Raw genomic sequence first — 16,452 nt, 5'->3', positions numbered from 1 at the left:
TTCTCATATTAATATTTATTATCGTAAAGTAATACTTTCTCTTGCTGACTTAAATGTAATAGCTGAAGACTAATTAAAGATTTTATGATACATGTTGGAAATAAAGTAACTGTAGGAACTTCCTTTGGGAGCAGTGTATGTAGTAGAAGCCATGGATCTCAAAGTCAGAGTGATCCAGATTTTGCTGATTTTTGTACTGGTGTTGCTCCTCATTAGCCAGTTGGGCTGGTAATGTGTGAGGCTAGGCAGAAGTATGTGAAGGGGCTGGAGAACTTTGACAGGAAGCCCTCTCCTATTCAAAAGACAGATGTGGGAAAGAGGTGGGAGCAGGGCCTGGGGCTGGGTTAGTGTGGGAGACTGGGGACACTCGGTAGAAATCTTGGCATCTGCATTTCTGAGGAGAGGTTTGAAGGGGAGACAAAGATGTCAAGGTGCAGAGGCATTTGAAGCTGTGGAGATCTGGAGGAGGGGGGCAAGGAGAGACAAGAGCAGAACTTGGGGCCTGAAGGACACCAGCACATGAGCATCATGTGGTTAGATCCAGCAGATGAGCTGGAATGTGCAGCCAGAGACCAGAAGGCGAGGTGGAGGGCTCTTGTCACCCAAGATAGGGCTCCTGTGATCCAGCCTTCCCTGTGGATCTTTCCCATCAGCAAACAAACATCCTGTTATTTCTCCTTTTTTAAAAGCAAAACAAAACCTCAGTTCCACATCCTCCCTACTGCTCCACACACTTGCTTCCCTTCACACACATGTCTCTGGCAAGAATTGTCTGCAGTGACTGTTGCCACTGTTATCTTTTTTTTTTTTAATTTATTTTTAATTGGAGGATAATGGCTTCAAAATGTTGTGTTGGTTTCTGTCATACAACAAAGTGAATCAGCCAAAAGTATACATATGTCCCCTCCCTCTTGAACCTCTCCCATTCCCCATCTCATCCCACCCCTCTAGGTTGTCCCCGAGTACAGAGTTGAGCTCCCTGTGTTATATGGCAACTTCCCATTAGCTACCTGTTTTATACATAGTAATGTGTATGTTTCAGTACTACTGTCTCAATTCACCTACCCTCTCCTTCCCCAGACTGTGTCAAGTCTGTTCTCTTCATCTGTGTCTGTATTCTGTCCTGCAAAAGGATTCATCAGTACCATTTTTATAGTTCCATATATATATGTTAATATACTGTATTTGTTTTTCTCTTTCTGACTTACTTCACTCTGTATAGCAGGCTATAGATTCATCTACCTCACGACAACTGACTCAGATGAGTTCCTTTTTATGGCTGTGTAATATTCCATTGTTTATATGTAGCACAGCTTCTTTATCCATTCATCTGTCAGTGGACATCTAGGTTGGTTCCTTATCCTACCTAGCTATTGTAAATAGTGCTGCAATGAACACTGGGGTACGTGTATCTTTTTCAGTTATGGTTTCCTCAGGGTATATGCCCAGTAGTGGAATTGCTGGGTCATACGTAGTTTGGGCTTCCCAGGTGGTGCTAGTTTTAAAGAACCTGCCTGCCAGTGCAGGAGATACGAGAGATGTGGGTTTGATCCCTGGGTCAGGAAGATCCCCTGGAGGAGACCATGGCAACCCACTCTGGTATTCTTGTGTGGAGAATCCCCATGGACAGAGGAGCCTGGCAGGCTACAGTCCATAGGGTTGCAAAGAGTTGGACATGACTGAAGTGACTTTGTACGCATGCATGCATGGTAGTTTTATTCCTAGTTTTTTAAGGAATCTCCACACTATTCTCCATAGTGGTTGTATCAGTTTGCATTCCCACCAACAGTGCAAGAGTTTTCCTTTTTCTCCACACCCTCTCCAGCATTTATTGTTTGTAGACTTTTTTGATGATGTTCTTTCTGACCAGTGTGAGGTGATAACTTCATTGTAGTTTTGATTTGCATTTCTCTAGTAATGAGTGATGTTGATCATCTTTTTGTGTATTTGTTGGCCATCTGTATGTCTTCTGTGGAGAAATGTCTGTATGGCTCTTCTGCCCATTTTTTCATTGGGTTGTTTGTTTTTTCTGTTATTGAGTTGCATGAGCTGTTTGTAGATTTTGGAGCCTTTGTCAGTTGTTTCATTTGCAATTATTTTCTCCCATTCTAAGGGTTGTTTTTTCATCTTGTTTATAGTTTCCTTTGCTGTGCAAAAGCTTTTAAGTTTAATAGGACCCACTTGTTTATTTTTGTTTTCATTTCTATTACTCTAGGTCAAAAAGGATATTGCTGTGATTTATGTCAAAGTGTGTTCTGCCCATGTTTTCCTGTAAGAGTTTTATAGTTTCTGGCCGTACATTTAGGTCTTTAATCCATTTTGAGTTTATTTTTGTGTATGGTATTAGGAAGTTTTCTGTTATTGTTGTTCAGTCATTTAAGTCATGTCCGGCTTTTTGTGACCCCATAGACTACAGAATGCCAGGCTTCCCTGTCTTTAACTGTCTCCCAGAATTTGCTCAGATTTGTGTCCATTGAGTCAGTGATGCCATCCAACCATCTTATCCGCTGTTTCCCCCTTCTCTTTCTGTCCTCAATCTTTCCCATCATCAGCGTCTTTTCCAATGAGTTGGCTGTTCGCATCAGGTGGCCAAAGTATTGGAGCCTCAGCATCAGTGCTTCCAATGAATATTCAGGGTTGGTTTCCTTTAGGGTTGACTGGTTTGATCTCCTTGCTGTCCAAGGGACTCTCAAGAGTTCTCCAGCACAATAATTCGAAAGCATCAATTCTTCAGTGCTCAGCCTTCTTTATGGTCCAATTCTCACATCCATGCATGACTACTGGAAAAACCATAGCTTTGACTATATGGATGTTTGTCAGCAAAGTGATGTTTCTGCTTTGTAATACACTGTCTAGGTTTGTCATTTTCTTCCAAGGAGCAAGCATCTCTTAATTTCATGACTGCAGTCATCATCTACAGTGGTTTTGGAGCCCAAGAAAATAAAGTTTGTCACTGTTTCTACCGTTTCCACTTCTATTCACTATGAAGTGATGGGACTGGATGCCATGAACTTTGTTTTTTGAATGTTGAGTTTTAAGCCAGCTTTTTCACTCCTCTTTGACTCTCATCAGAAAGCTCTTTAATTCCTCTTTACCTTCTGCCATTAGAGTGGTATCATTTTCATATCTGAGGTTGTTGATATTTCTCCTGGAAATTTTGATTCCAGCTTGTGCGTCATCCAGCCTGGCATTTCACATGATGTACTCTGCATATAAGTTAAATAAGCAGGGTGACAATATACAGCCTTGACGTACTTCTTTCCCAATTTGGAACCAGTCCGTTGTTACATGTCTGATTCTAACAGTTGCTTCTTGACCTGCATACAGGTTTCTCAGGAGGCAGATAAGGTGATCTGGTAGTCCCATCTCTTGAAGAATTTTCCATAGTTTGTTGTGATCCAGACATCTAATGCTTTAGCATAGTCAGTGAAGCAAAAGTAGGTGTTTTTCTGGAATTCCCTTGCTTTTTCTATGATCCAACAGATGTTGACAATTTGATCTCTGGTTCCTCTGCCTTTTCTAAATCCAACTTGTACATCTGGAAGTTTTCAATTCATGTACTGTTGAAGCCTCGCTTGAAGAACACAACTTTTGAACACAAAATTTTGAACACAACTTTTCTAGCATGTTAAATGAGCGCATCTAATTTCATTCTTTTGCATGTAGCTATCCAGTTTTCCCAGCACCAGTTATTGAAGAGGTTATCTTTTCTCCATTGTATTTTCTTGTTTCCTTTGTCAAAGATAATAGATGCGTCCCATTATTTTCTTAACTTAATCCTCTCCAACCCCACCTCCCTCCCCACTGTGAAACTGCTCTCCTGGCCTGGAGGTCGCCAGTGACTTTGTCAGTTCTGAGCATCATTTCACATGCTTCGTCTCCCCCTCACTGTCTCTTGGTTTGTCTGACCTGACAGTCCTACCCATTCCGTCTGTTTCTACTCTTCTGACTTTTGGACTTCAGTGTGAGTTTTCTCACTCAACATGCTCTTTCCCTAGACTATTGCATTCAACTTTTAAGCTTTTAATTCTATCTGTAGGCCAGTGACCTCTACATTCAAAACTGACCTTGACCTCTCCCCAGAGCTCCTGCCTTAGAATGTCTTCACTTGAATGTCTGATAAGAGCCTTAGGCTGAAGATTTCCAAGAGAACTCTTGAATCTCCCTGTTGCTTAGATTCCATGTCAGTGTGGCATCATGTGTGCCAGTTGCTAGGAGTTATTCCTTAATTCCTTCCTTACCCACACCTCCGTATCCAAGCCTTTGGGAGGTCCTGTCAATTCTGCCTACTGTCTCGGGCCCAACCATTTCTCTCCTCATGCCTGCCACCCAGTCTCTCACCTAGATTGCAGCAGTAGCCTCCTAATTGCTATTACTCCTACTCCTGACTCAATAATTCATTCTCCATATCTCCTAAGTTATCCTTTAGAAATGTAAATTAAACTGTCCCTGCTACCTCCCTTCCAGTCCTTCAAAGGCTCCATTCCATATCCCACCAAGTTTAAATGTGAGTTGCTTGTCGTCTCCCATAAGAACCGCCATGCTCGGTGCCCACCTGCATCGCCCACTCCATCACTGTCTTTCCCTTGTGCGCCAGCCCCCCTGGCCTTCTTTCTGTTTCCTGCATGCTGCCAGCCTCAGCCTGTGTGGGTCGTTGCCCTTGCTGTTTGCCTGGAGTCCTGTTCTCGCACCTATGATGGGTGCTTTCTCCAAATCCTCCCTGACTGCCATCTCCACAACCCACTTCTCCCAGTTTCTCTTGCTCCCTGCCCAGAGTTATTTTCTTCATAGTACTCAGCACTCTGCAATCCTTTTGTCACTTGATTTGCATTTTTATTCTCACTTCTGCCTTTGGAATTAAGCTGCTTGAGGGGAAGGACTTTGCTGTCTGATGGGGCCCTCACCTCTCCACACAAGCCCAGCACTTGGAGCTCCTCAAGTAGTTCAGAAACCAGTGAATAAATGTCTTTCCTCAGATGCCACACTTTTTTCCCTTCGTACATGCTACCAACCCTTCGGCCAGCCCCTCTCCCTGCATTCCTCCTGCCCCAGGCCCCAGTACCTTGCTCGGCAAAGCTTTCCCACACACATGCTGGGGAGAGGGCCTCCTTGTTTCTCACGGAGCTGTGTGTGTGCATCTCTCAAAGCTCAAACCACCCTGTGCTTCCTCTTCAGTTTCTGTGTCTCCCACTGAACTGAAAACTCAAGATCAGGGCCACCCTCAGTCAGCAGGCTGCCTATCATAGTACATACTATGCAAGTACTAGGTGGATGAAAATCACCACTATTCTAGGTTTCATTGTAAAATGGATAATACTTCACGGGGTTTAGTGGATTTATTGAAAAGATATTTCTGAAAGGGCTTTGTAGACTCTGAAAATACTATACCAGTGTGGACTATTATGAGGGGATTCTGAGTCTTAGACTGTCCCAAGCTCATGGAATGTTCATACTGCCTGTTGACTAGGGGGAGCAATGGCAGACTGTAGTCACAGGAAATAAGGAGTCATGAGGTGCTATGTATTTCCTTAAATTTATACAGTACTGTGTTGTTTTAAGTTGATATCGTTAACTGATTGAATTTGTCAGAACGTTTAATTGTAATTTAATCTCTTAACTTTATTCTTCAAAAAGATATGCCAAATATTAAAATGTGTCAAAATTAAATTTGAGTTAGTTTCTTCATATACATTTCACAAAACCTCTCAGTGAGCGGGGTGCCCGAATTAGCTGAAAAGATAAGGGTGTTGTCGTCTGGTTGTGGGTTTTCAGATGACATTTTCTTGGGTGAGTTATTCTACTTGGCCTGGATCCTAGTGAAGTTGTGTCTGGATTTCTATGCAGATTTTAGCTGAAGAAGACAAAGATGAATTCCCACTATGGGTTGGACATGACCTTTCCATGGAGCCTCTTTTGACTTCAACAAGTCTAGGAGGCAGTGGGTGTCGTTCTTCCCATGTGACAGGAAGGATTTAAGTGGCTTGGCTTTCTAACAGCGTCTGGGGGTAGAGAGTGTGGCCTCTGCAGGCACACAACCCTGTTCCGAATCCTTGCTTTGCCACTTACTAGCCCCGTGACCTTGAGCAAATTAATAACCTCTCAAGGCCTTAGTTTTCTTATCTGTAAAGTGGGGGAGATAAAAATCCTCCTAGTGTTTGTGAAGCACTTAGAACAGGGCCTGGTCCAGTAAACATTATGGAGGTATCTTGCTGAGTAGAAACAATACCATGCTCTGTGTTTCTATTATGTCAGTTTAGCTGCAAAAAATTCTGTCCTCCTTTTCATACACAGACGTGTGACACCAGGCAAACTATAGGTGACGGTGGTCTGCTTGCAAAATGCCCTTGAGACCAAAACCCAAAAGTTACAGGTAAGAAAAATAACTACAGAATCAGCTCTGTCCTTGAGAACATACACCAAGTAAACAGTTGTCACGCAGGGCACTTCATGAAGTACACAGCATAAGGTGCAGAATGGCAAGGTTGGAAAAAGAAACATGTTGACTTGTTCTAGAAACAGATTGAAATAATAGACAAAAATGCATCTGAAAGGAACAAATGGTGGGACTGGGCCAAAGGACAAGTGAGGGCCGTAAATGCTGGTCACAGAGGAGCAGCTAGTCCAGCCTGGTTGGTAGAGGCAGGTAGCAACACTACCTCTGAGCTTCTTAAAGGCCAAAGCAGAGGAGAAAACATTATTATTTATTACTTAAGTACATAATTAAATTATTATTTATTAATTATTACAAAATCGGAACACACCATGGGTTCAAGAGAAGTACTCTCTCAGTGTGTGTATGAGCAGTGGGAGTGGGCCATAGCATTTTTGTAAATGAAATAATAAGAGGATCAGTACAGCTTCCTTACAGGGGGCTTCAGTGCAGGCTGTTGGCATAATGCTGGAGTGCAACTGAGGAACCAGTTTTCAGAAGTCACCAACATGACAGCGTGAAGCTCTTGTAGCCTGGCTTGATGAAAGGGGAAAATTTTAAAGCATGATGGACTGCAATCATCTATAAAAGCAATCTCCTATAAAAAGCTATTTCTCCACTGTGGAGTTTTAATAATTTGAACAACAGTTCACTCTTTCTTTCTGTGGGAACCTAGAATTTGGGAAACTAACATTGCCCATTAAGGCCAAGTTCAAATGATTTGACAACCCAATCAGAAGTAGGTTTATACTCTTCTTATGAAAAGAAACTAGTTAAGGCAAAGCTTGAATAGTGGAAGGTCCAGGAACTCGCTGATATTAAATGCAGGGAGAGGATCCATAATTCCTACCAGACTCTCAGAGATATCTGTGAGCCAAAAAGAGATTAAGAACCACAATTTTAGGGGCTGGAATTCTCCCAGAATGGCGTTCTGTTTCCTGGGGAGAGATACAAAATTGGAGACGCCTAACCAATTCCTATTGGGGCTGAGTTTTAAAGTGCAGTTGAATAGTCATGAAAAATTCAAGCTTTTCAATAATAAAAAGACAACCCAATTTAAAAGTGGGCAAAGGATCTGAAGGACACTTCTCTAAAGACAATATACAAATGGCTAATAAGCACATGAAAAGATGCTCTACATCATTAGTTGTCGGGGAAATGCAACTCAAAACATTTTACACCCACTGGTAATAAATAAAAAGATAAAAAATAAGTGTTGATGAGGATGTGGAGAAATTGGAATCCTCACACATTGCTGATGGGAATGTGAGATGGTTCAGTTACTTTGGAAAACAATCTGGCAGTTCCTTAAAGTTAGATTTACCATTTTACCCAGCAATATCAAGTCTAGGTATACACCCAAGCTCAGTGAAGACATGTCCATATAAAGAGTTGTACATGAATGTTCATGGCCTTATTCATAAGAGCCCCCCAAATGGAAAAGAACTAAAGGTCCTCTAACTGATAGATAGATAAACAAAACATGGTATGTCTATACAATGGAGTATTATTGGGGAATAAAAAGGAATGAAGTATGATTCTACAATAGGGATGAAACCTGAAAGCATTAAGCAGAAGAAGCCAGTCACAAAAGACCACATGTGTGTGGCTTCATTCATTTATATGAAAAATCTATGGTAGGCAGTCTATAGAGACAGTAGGTGGTGGTTGCTGAGGGCTGGGGGGTGTGGCAGGGCCGGGGGTACAAATTTTGTACTAAAGGGTACAAATTTCTTGGGGGCTAAGAAAATGTTCAAAAACTGATTATGATGGCTGCACAACTCTGAATATAGCACAACTGAAAACCACTGAATTGTACACTTTAAATGGGTATCTTAAATGGCACGTGAATTATATTTTAGTGAAGCTCTTACCGAAAAAACCCTCTGATGCACAGCAACACCTAAAAAAAGTCAAGTTTATATTCAGAAAACGTCACAGCACATATAGCACATGCTATTCTAAAGTTTCATACTCTCCACTTTCACACTCGGGTAACTGCGGTGCCCCTCTTTCGGGGGTGGACATCCAGCTCTGCCTGAACAGTCACTTGGCGGGGGTGCGGGCGGGTGGGCTCCCTCGCTGAGGCTCCGTGGGCAAGGGCTTTGCCAGGAGCCGGGGCACCCTGGGCTCCTCTCCTGGCAGTGGAGTGCGGGCTCATGCTGTCCACCACGGGGCTGGTTTCCAGAAGAGCTGAGGGCCCTGGCAGCAACGTCTGTGGCTCCTGACCACTGGCGGCAAGTGTGGGAGTACGGGACTGAGCCCCAAGCCTGCCTGGCCAGTCCCCGGTGCCTCTAAAAGTGTGGTGGCCAGAGGAAGAAAATCCAGCCACACGACACACACCCGCTCACATCTTCAACTGTGGGCAGCAGATCAGGTAAACGATGTCCGACAGGACTTTGCTCTTAGGGACTGGCCGCGCTCTGGGAGGCACCAGTGTGGACGAGCTGGCCGCCGGCCCCCAGAGCTGTCCTGAGGCCGCAGAACTGGCTGAGGAAGCCACGGGGGCCGCTCGCTGGACTGTCTCTTGGATCTGTCTTGACCCTGATGTATAATATAAACAACTCACCAGTCTGAATCTTTCTGCAGTCTAGGGCCTGCATTTCAGGTCCTCAGCCTAAAATTAAAAGCCATAAACAAGGCAGCAAGTGTTTTCTACCAATTGGTCCCTTCAGCCACGGTTGAGCGCAGCCCTCACTCCCAGCGGGAGCATGCCCCCAGGGTGCAGGCCCCTTTGTAGGCTGACAGTGGTGGCCGGGGCCGGAGCCCTGTGGCTTCCCCAGGGATGCCCCTCTGGGATGACAGGCCACTCAACCCAGCGAGGCGACACGGCGGCAGCCTGTTCACATTAGGAAGTGTTGGACCGACAGCAAAGGGTGGAGAAAGTTCTAGATGGATGAGGTATTCAACTGCTGCCTCCTGCAAGAGCTACTATCTGTGAACGAAGAAGGCATCATGGAGCTCTTTATTTTATTCCCCAAAGGTGTAACTCCAACACGTGGTTTTAAAACTACCACTCAATTCCCGTGTGTTCCCAGGTCAAGTCATCCCTTAAATCCACATTTCTCAAACTGTTTTCTAGAGATCTGAAAGTTTTCAGTGTTAACAAGTGTTCCTTAGACATGTACCAAAGCAGAATGGGAAAGGCCGCCTGGCATCGGCTCAGTGCTGGGATGGAGTTGAGGGAGCAGCCTCTCTTCCTCCCACTGGCTTTCCCTTCCCCTGACGGTCCCCACTTCCCAGGTCACCGGGGCTGGGGCCGCAGACCCTTAGACGCCGTGGCACAGGGGGGAGCTGGGGCTCTGTGCATGCAAGGAGAGTTGTGTAGCCCAAGTGCAGCCATCTGGGGACTGTGGGGCGAGGGACAAGGGGAGGCTTGCTGGTGCAGGTGAGACAGGCTGGGTGAGACACCTGGGGCCCTTTGCTGCAGGGCTTGCACCTGGACAAAAGTCTCCTCAAGCACCGGAATACAAAGAAACTGTAAAGGATTGAAAATAAGAGTGTACATGTTCAGTTGGGGCAAATTACTAACTACAAAATACAAAAAGACCAAAACCCCGCACAGCACCACCAAGGGACAGGCAGACCACCTAAACCACCCATCTGGCCCTACCCTCACCCAATATAAGGATATAAGATCCAGCTGACCCTAACCCCCACCCTTGACCCCTCCCCTGCCCCAACAAGCAAGGGAACTTGTTCTCGCTCCTCCCTCCTGCAGCAGGGGCCACAGTACAGCCTTGCCTGAATTTCTCCTCTGGCCTCTGATCAGCTTCTACTGATTAACAGGCCCAGAGCTCTGGTTGGTAAGAGAAGCCAGCTGGTGTTCCTGTGGGTACCACTCTAGACGGCAGGCCTGAATCTGTCTTCACAAAATAATCCAGTTGTCTCTGAATGTCAAGACATTAATTTTGGACCCTTGCTTTTAAATCCTGTAGACAAAGCAAATGTTTTATCCAGCAATGGTCAGATAATTGTACCTCTCTACTATGTACTCTGCTGCCTGTCATCCCAAGCCAGCAGCAAGGTGACTGCTCCAACAAGGAACAGAAGTTCTCTAAATGAGTGTTTCTCATAATTTAACAGCTGATCTAAAAATGTTTGATTGCATTCAAAATCTCTCCATAATATTACTAGAAACTTCAACAATAAATTCGTCAATTAAAGAAGAGGAATTGTAATTAGTTTTAAAATACATCTTGTGGTGCTGTAGTCTTCAAATTAATGTTGTAAAGAAAATTATCACTACTTTGTAGTGAAAATAATAAGTTTCTCATAAGTTTCTCATCAAAGTGGACTAGAAAGAATTTAAAGACACTGTTAGCTAAAAACATCTTAGGAATTGTTTTTTACAATTTCCAGCACAAATCTTATATAAAAAGTTAAGGTCATTAATCAGTAAAAGCTTTTGCACAGCAAAGGAAACAATCAACCAACTGAAAAGTTGACCTACAGAAAGGGAGAAAGTTAACTTCCAAAATATACAAATAGCTCATAAAATTCAATATCAAAGAAACAAACAACCCAATCAAAAAATGGGCAAAGACCAAAATAGACATTTCTCTTAAGACATACAGATAGCCAGCAGGCATGTTAAAAGATGCTCAACATTGCTAGTCATTAGAGAAATGAAAATCAAAACTCAATATCCCATTTTGATCAGATGGCTATCATCAAAAAGAATACAAATAATAAATACTGAAGAGGGTGTGGAGAAAAGGGATCCCCCATATACTGTTGGTGGGAATGTAAGCTGGTTCGACCACTGTGGAGAACAGTCTAAAGGTTCCTTAAAAAACTAAAATTAGAAGTACCATATGTTCCAGCAGTCCTACTCTTGGGCACATATCTGGAAGAAACAAAAACTCTAGCTCCAAAAGACCAATGCACCCCAATGTTCATCACAGCCCTATGTACAATTGCCAAGACAGGGGGGCCACCTAAGTGTCCATCGACAGAGGATGGATAAAGAAGAGGTGGTACGTATACACAACGGAATACCACTCAGCCGTTTGCAGTAACACGGATGGACCTAGAGATTATCATACTAAGAGAAGCAAGTCAGACAGAGAAAGGCAAATATCATACAATATCACTCATACGTGGGATCTAAAAAATGAATTTATCTACAAAACAGAAACAGACTTAAAGACATAGAAAGCAAACTTATAGGAGGGATAAATTAAGAGTATAGAATTAACAGATACAAACTATTACATGTAAAATAGATAAGAAACAACTTACTGTGTAATACAGGGACCAGTATTCAATATTTTATATTAACATAATGAAACATAATCTGTAAAATATATAACTGAATTACTTTGCTTACACCTGAAACTAACACAGTATTGTAAATCAACTATATTTCAATAAAAATGTTAAGATCATGACAGAAAACTCAGGGCTTTCATTAAAATTTTTGAAATGATCATATTAGAAGTTTTATATAAGTTTAATATCTTTCCTAATACTTGCATTTTATTTTTATCATCTTAATTACATATTGCAGAGAAAATGTAATGAGTTTTGTCTCAAATAGACACCCTTAAATCCTTTCCAGTTTACCCCAGAGGGTTGTGCACATATTATTGTCTACGCTTTTCCTGGAAAGTCCTCCCTTAAATGAGCAGAGAGGACCTCGGAGGTGAGGGAGGGTCTGGAGTGGGTGCCTTGTAGGCAACCCTTCCTCCCCTTCCTTTACGCCTGAGTTAAAATATTTCTGCAGCTAAAATGTGTTTTGATTAATGGTTAAATGTATGTGGGCTACTCAGATGACAGTTCATCCATTTATTAATTCATTCATCAAATATTTAATCAAGCAAACTCCTCATCTTTGCAGCCTCAGCTCCTGCAATTCCCTGAGGATGCTGGCGACACAGACCCCAGCTCCCTTCTTGCTCCCAGCACCTCTGACAAGTGTGCTCAGAGGGTCTAGTAACACACCTGCGCCCTTAGCAATTTGCATCGTCAATGCGTAAAGACGGCCCCAGTGCCCAGGGCAATGGGCTGAGTGAAATGAGTCTGAGCGCAGAGAGGGAAGCCTCAAAGCCAGCTCTCCACTTAGCAGCTGTATACCCTTGGGCAGTTTCTTCATATGCAGAATGTAGACTCTGATACTCACTCAGCGAGGCTGTCGTGAGGCCAGGTGAGATGCTGAATAGGGAAGAGAATCAAAAAGCTGTAGATGGGACCTCACAGGCAATACCCATCACTGTAGAGGGCAGCTGTAGGAAAACATCCATTCAGGGGCGGGTGGCCTTAGGGTCTGGGAGACAGTCAGAGCGAGAGGCATGGGGGCACCCGGGCAGCTGGCCTGTCCAAAGGGGACACTGCAACTTGCTTCCTTGTGGAGGTTTTCACAGGCTTCTCGGGAAAGGTTGTCAATCAGATTTTGATGGGATTTTTCTGATTTTTTACTTTATTTATTTAAAATACTATCTTATTTTTTAATATTAATTTATTTGGCTATGCTGAGTCTTAGTGGTGGGAGTCAGGATCTTTGCTCTGGCATGCAGGGCCTCTAGCTGAAGCATGTGGGATCTAGTTCCCTGACCAGGAATCAAACCTGGGTCCCTGCATTGGGAGCTCAGAGTCTTAGCCACTGGACCACCAGACAAGTCCTTTAAGTGCTATTTTATTTTTTTAAATTTTAGAAGATTTTTTTGATGTGGACCATTTAAAAGTCTTTACTGAATTTTGTAACAATATTGCTTCTGTTCTATGTTTCGACTTTTTGGTCATGAGGCATGTGGGATCCTAGCTCCTTGACCAGGGATGGAACTGGCACCCCCCTGCATTGGAAAGTGAAGTCTTAACCACTGGACCCCCAGGGAAGTCCGTTGATTTTTAAATGTTGGCATCAACTAAAACTGTACAGGCTGATCAGTAAAGTTTGCAAACTCTGCCCACACCAGTGGGCAGTGATAAGGCTGAGTTGGGGCCAGGGTCCGTCCCCACAGCCAAGCCCCCCAGGACGGGGTGGGTAGGGCCTCAGGAGGACAGGCTGTCTTTCCTTGCCTGCAGGGCTCCGAGGGACACTGATGTCACAGCAGCTGGCTGGCTGCCACATGCTCCTTCCATCCCCCTGAGAGAACAGAGATCATAGAACAGAGTGACTTCCACTAAGAGATAAAACCTCTGGAAGAAAACAGGAGAAGATCTTCATGATCTGAGTTTGGCAAAGATGGTGACATGGATGGTTCATTTCCCCCTGTGTTTAACAAACGCCAGCGTTTCATCGTGTATGCTTTAAAAGATTGGCCTCCAACTAATAAAATAATATTAAAAAAATAAATAAATAAAATAAATGAGAAAAAAAAAAAAAACTTACTCAACATAACAGATTGCTGAAAACTTCTGTGGCCCCTCTAATTTCATGATGGTGCTAACATTTCACAACCATAATCTTTGTATTTGTACGCATTCACAAAGAACACACTGCATGATTTCAGGTACTAAAATTTCAGGTACTATATAGTGTTTCTGTGCGCTAGGAAAAAACAGTGGAAAATGAACTTAAAAATTGATACCATTTACTGCATCATGAAAAATACATCTGTGCATATCTAGAAATACATCTGATAAAAGATACTCAAGGGTCTACAAAAGTTTACTAAATGTTACTGAGAGAAGGTAAGAATTTCCACCCTTTTGTCTGAAGCAGGGGGTGCGGAAGGGGAGTGGGGTTGGGTGCTTCAGATGGGTCTTGCACTGGGGGCTCAGGGCTCCTGCTACATGATGGTCCTGGAATGTAACAGATATGTTCCCCAGCCAGTGTGCAGACTGGCCAACTGTTCTCCATGAAGGCACCCTTCAGAGAGGTGCCAATAAAGTAATAGCTGCTTAGCTGAGCTCCTGGTCTCTGGACAATTCTAGGAGAGGCAGGGTGGCCAACAGTTGGAGACAAGATTTCTTCTTTATTAGATCACGAGCTGGTATGATTTTACGAGGGGCCTGCGACCTTCAGATTCTTCAGGGAGCAACACGCAGCCAGATCAGTATCTTCACACAGCCTGGGGAAGACTGTTGTGATGGTGATGACAGCCGAGCCTCACTGAGTGCCTCCTAGTGCTGGGGCTTTGTTTATTGTACCCTTGTTCACTCATTCAAACCCCATAAGAAGCTTACATGGTGGGTGCTATGATTTCCCCCATTTTATTGCTGAGAACATGGAGACGGGAGGCTCGCTAACTTGCCCACAGAGGCGGTAGGGGGCCGAGTGGGGATGGAATCCTGGTGACTGACTGCAGAGTTGGTGCCTTTAACTCTTGCACCATCCAGATGTCATCCACGGGTCTGGGCTGCAGGCCTCCCCCAGCCTTAGGAGCTCTGCTGGAAGGGGTCTCTGGGGAGCCCCCAGTCAAGCCAGGGTTTACAGAGAGAAACCAGGGCTTCAAGCCTGCATTTGTGGCTCTTGACCCCACATGACAGCTCTTAGTCATCAGCGAGCGGTGGCTAAGAGGTCACCTTTCTAGGAAGAAGCCCATTGGCTTCTTTTTAAAATGGACTTTGAATACTATTGCTGAGCTCTAAAAATGACGAGTGAAGCTTTTACAGAGGCGATCTTCTCATGGGATCAGGTTCTCTCTGTCGTTTCTCCTGGGAGGTGGGGAAGGGGTCTGGTGTGGATGAAATGGACATGAAAAGGTTCATGGTATCCACATCCACCCCAGCCCTAAGGGCGGGGTGACCACACAGGATGGAGTCGGGGGCAGCCTCCAAAGGCCTGTGGTATCTTGGCTACATTTAATTTTTTGTAATAAGATGAAAATGATCAATGTTAACTTTCAGATTCCACTTGGTGTTCACATACACACTAATACATATATTAATACATATCAGCAGAGTGTTCACCAGACAATTTGTCATCCCGCAGTCATTTCTTCTATATACACTTTCCTCCTCCATCACCGCTCTGTCCATATGGGAGCTGCCAGGGGCCCCTCACTCCAGGCATCTGTTCTCCATTAATCACGTGCACCAGTTCTTCTTGGCCATTCATGGTGTGGCTGCCCCTCTGCCCTCATGGCACAAACCTCCCCGCCGTCCTCCCCACCAGTCTGGAGTGGGGAGTCCCTACCTGGCCTCCGCACAGCCAGGGTGAAATGATGGCTGATTCTTTGTGTCATGGAGGCAGTCAGCCATCCCCCTGATGGAAAGAGAGCGATCCCAGAGCAAGCTGAGGGCAGCAGGCCCCCAGGAAGAAGGGCACTCCTCAGACTAATCAGTTCCCTGATTGCTTCCTGGAGGTGAACACCACGAGTGCACACAGCCAGCTGCACTTTGTCTTCCTGTAAACCCACATTTCCCACAGAGGCAAAGGCACTCGTGGCGTACACTTTTTAGTTAGTTGGAAAAAGAAATCTCTTGGGTCAACAATGCTGTAAATAAAGCCAATGGTCTAGAATTTGGTTTTGGAAAGAACAATTGATGTTCGCTTTGCACACAGCGATTGTTTAGTCTAAATGCAAGGTACCGTTTCATCATGAGATGAAAAAGCATGCAAGTTCAGGGTGCCTGATTCTTCCTGGAGCACTATGCATTTGGGTGCTCCATGCGGTGGGTTGGGTGGGCTCCTCCTGAATCCCAGAGGCTGTCAGGACACCTCTAGGGCATCCTTGCACCTATGGTGGGAGCTGACTGGTTGTCTGTCAGTGGGTGAGTTTGCTGGGAAGCCAGCACCCACCCACTGGTCTGAATAATCTCCTGTGTCACTTGGTCTTAGCTTGGGTTTGCCTTCCTTTTAGTCAGACTCGGCAAATGCATGGCACACCTCACCCTTCAGTCCAGTATCTATGGATCACCAGCTAATCATAGTGTTCTTTCCTACTGAGCCCACCGTGACCTCAGATTCCTTAACCCGATGCCCCAGGTAGCAATGACCAAACATCTGGAGAGCTGTTTTAAGTCCAGGTTTCCTTCTCATTCATTCTCAAACCCTCATGTCTCGGTTTTGCCACTGGATACACAAGGACCTTGAAGGCATTTCGTCTCTTTTATGTCTCATCCTGCAGGCACTT

The sequence above is a fragment of the Muntiacus reevesi genome, chromosome 8 (genome assembly GCF_963930625.1).
Source record: "Muntiacus reevesi chromosome 8, mMunRee1.1, whole genome shotgun sequence".
NCBI lineage: Eukaryota > Metazoa > Chordata > Mammalia > Artiodactyla > Cervidae > Muntiacus > Muntiacus reevesi.
The sequence above is the reverse complement of the archived record's forward strand: the minus strand, read 5'-3'. Positions refer to the sequence as shown.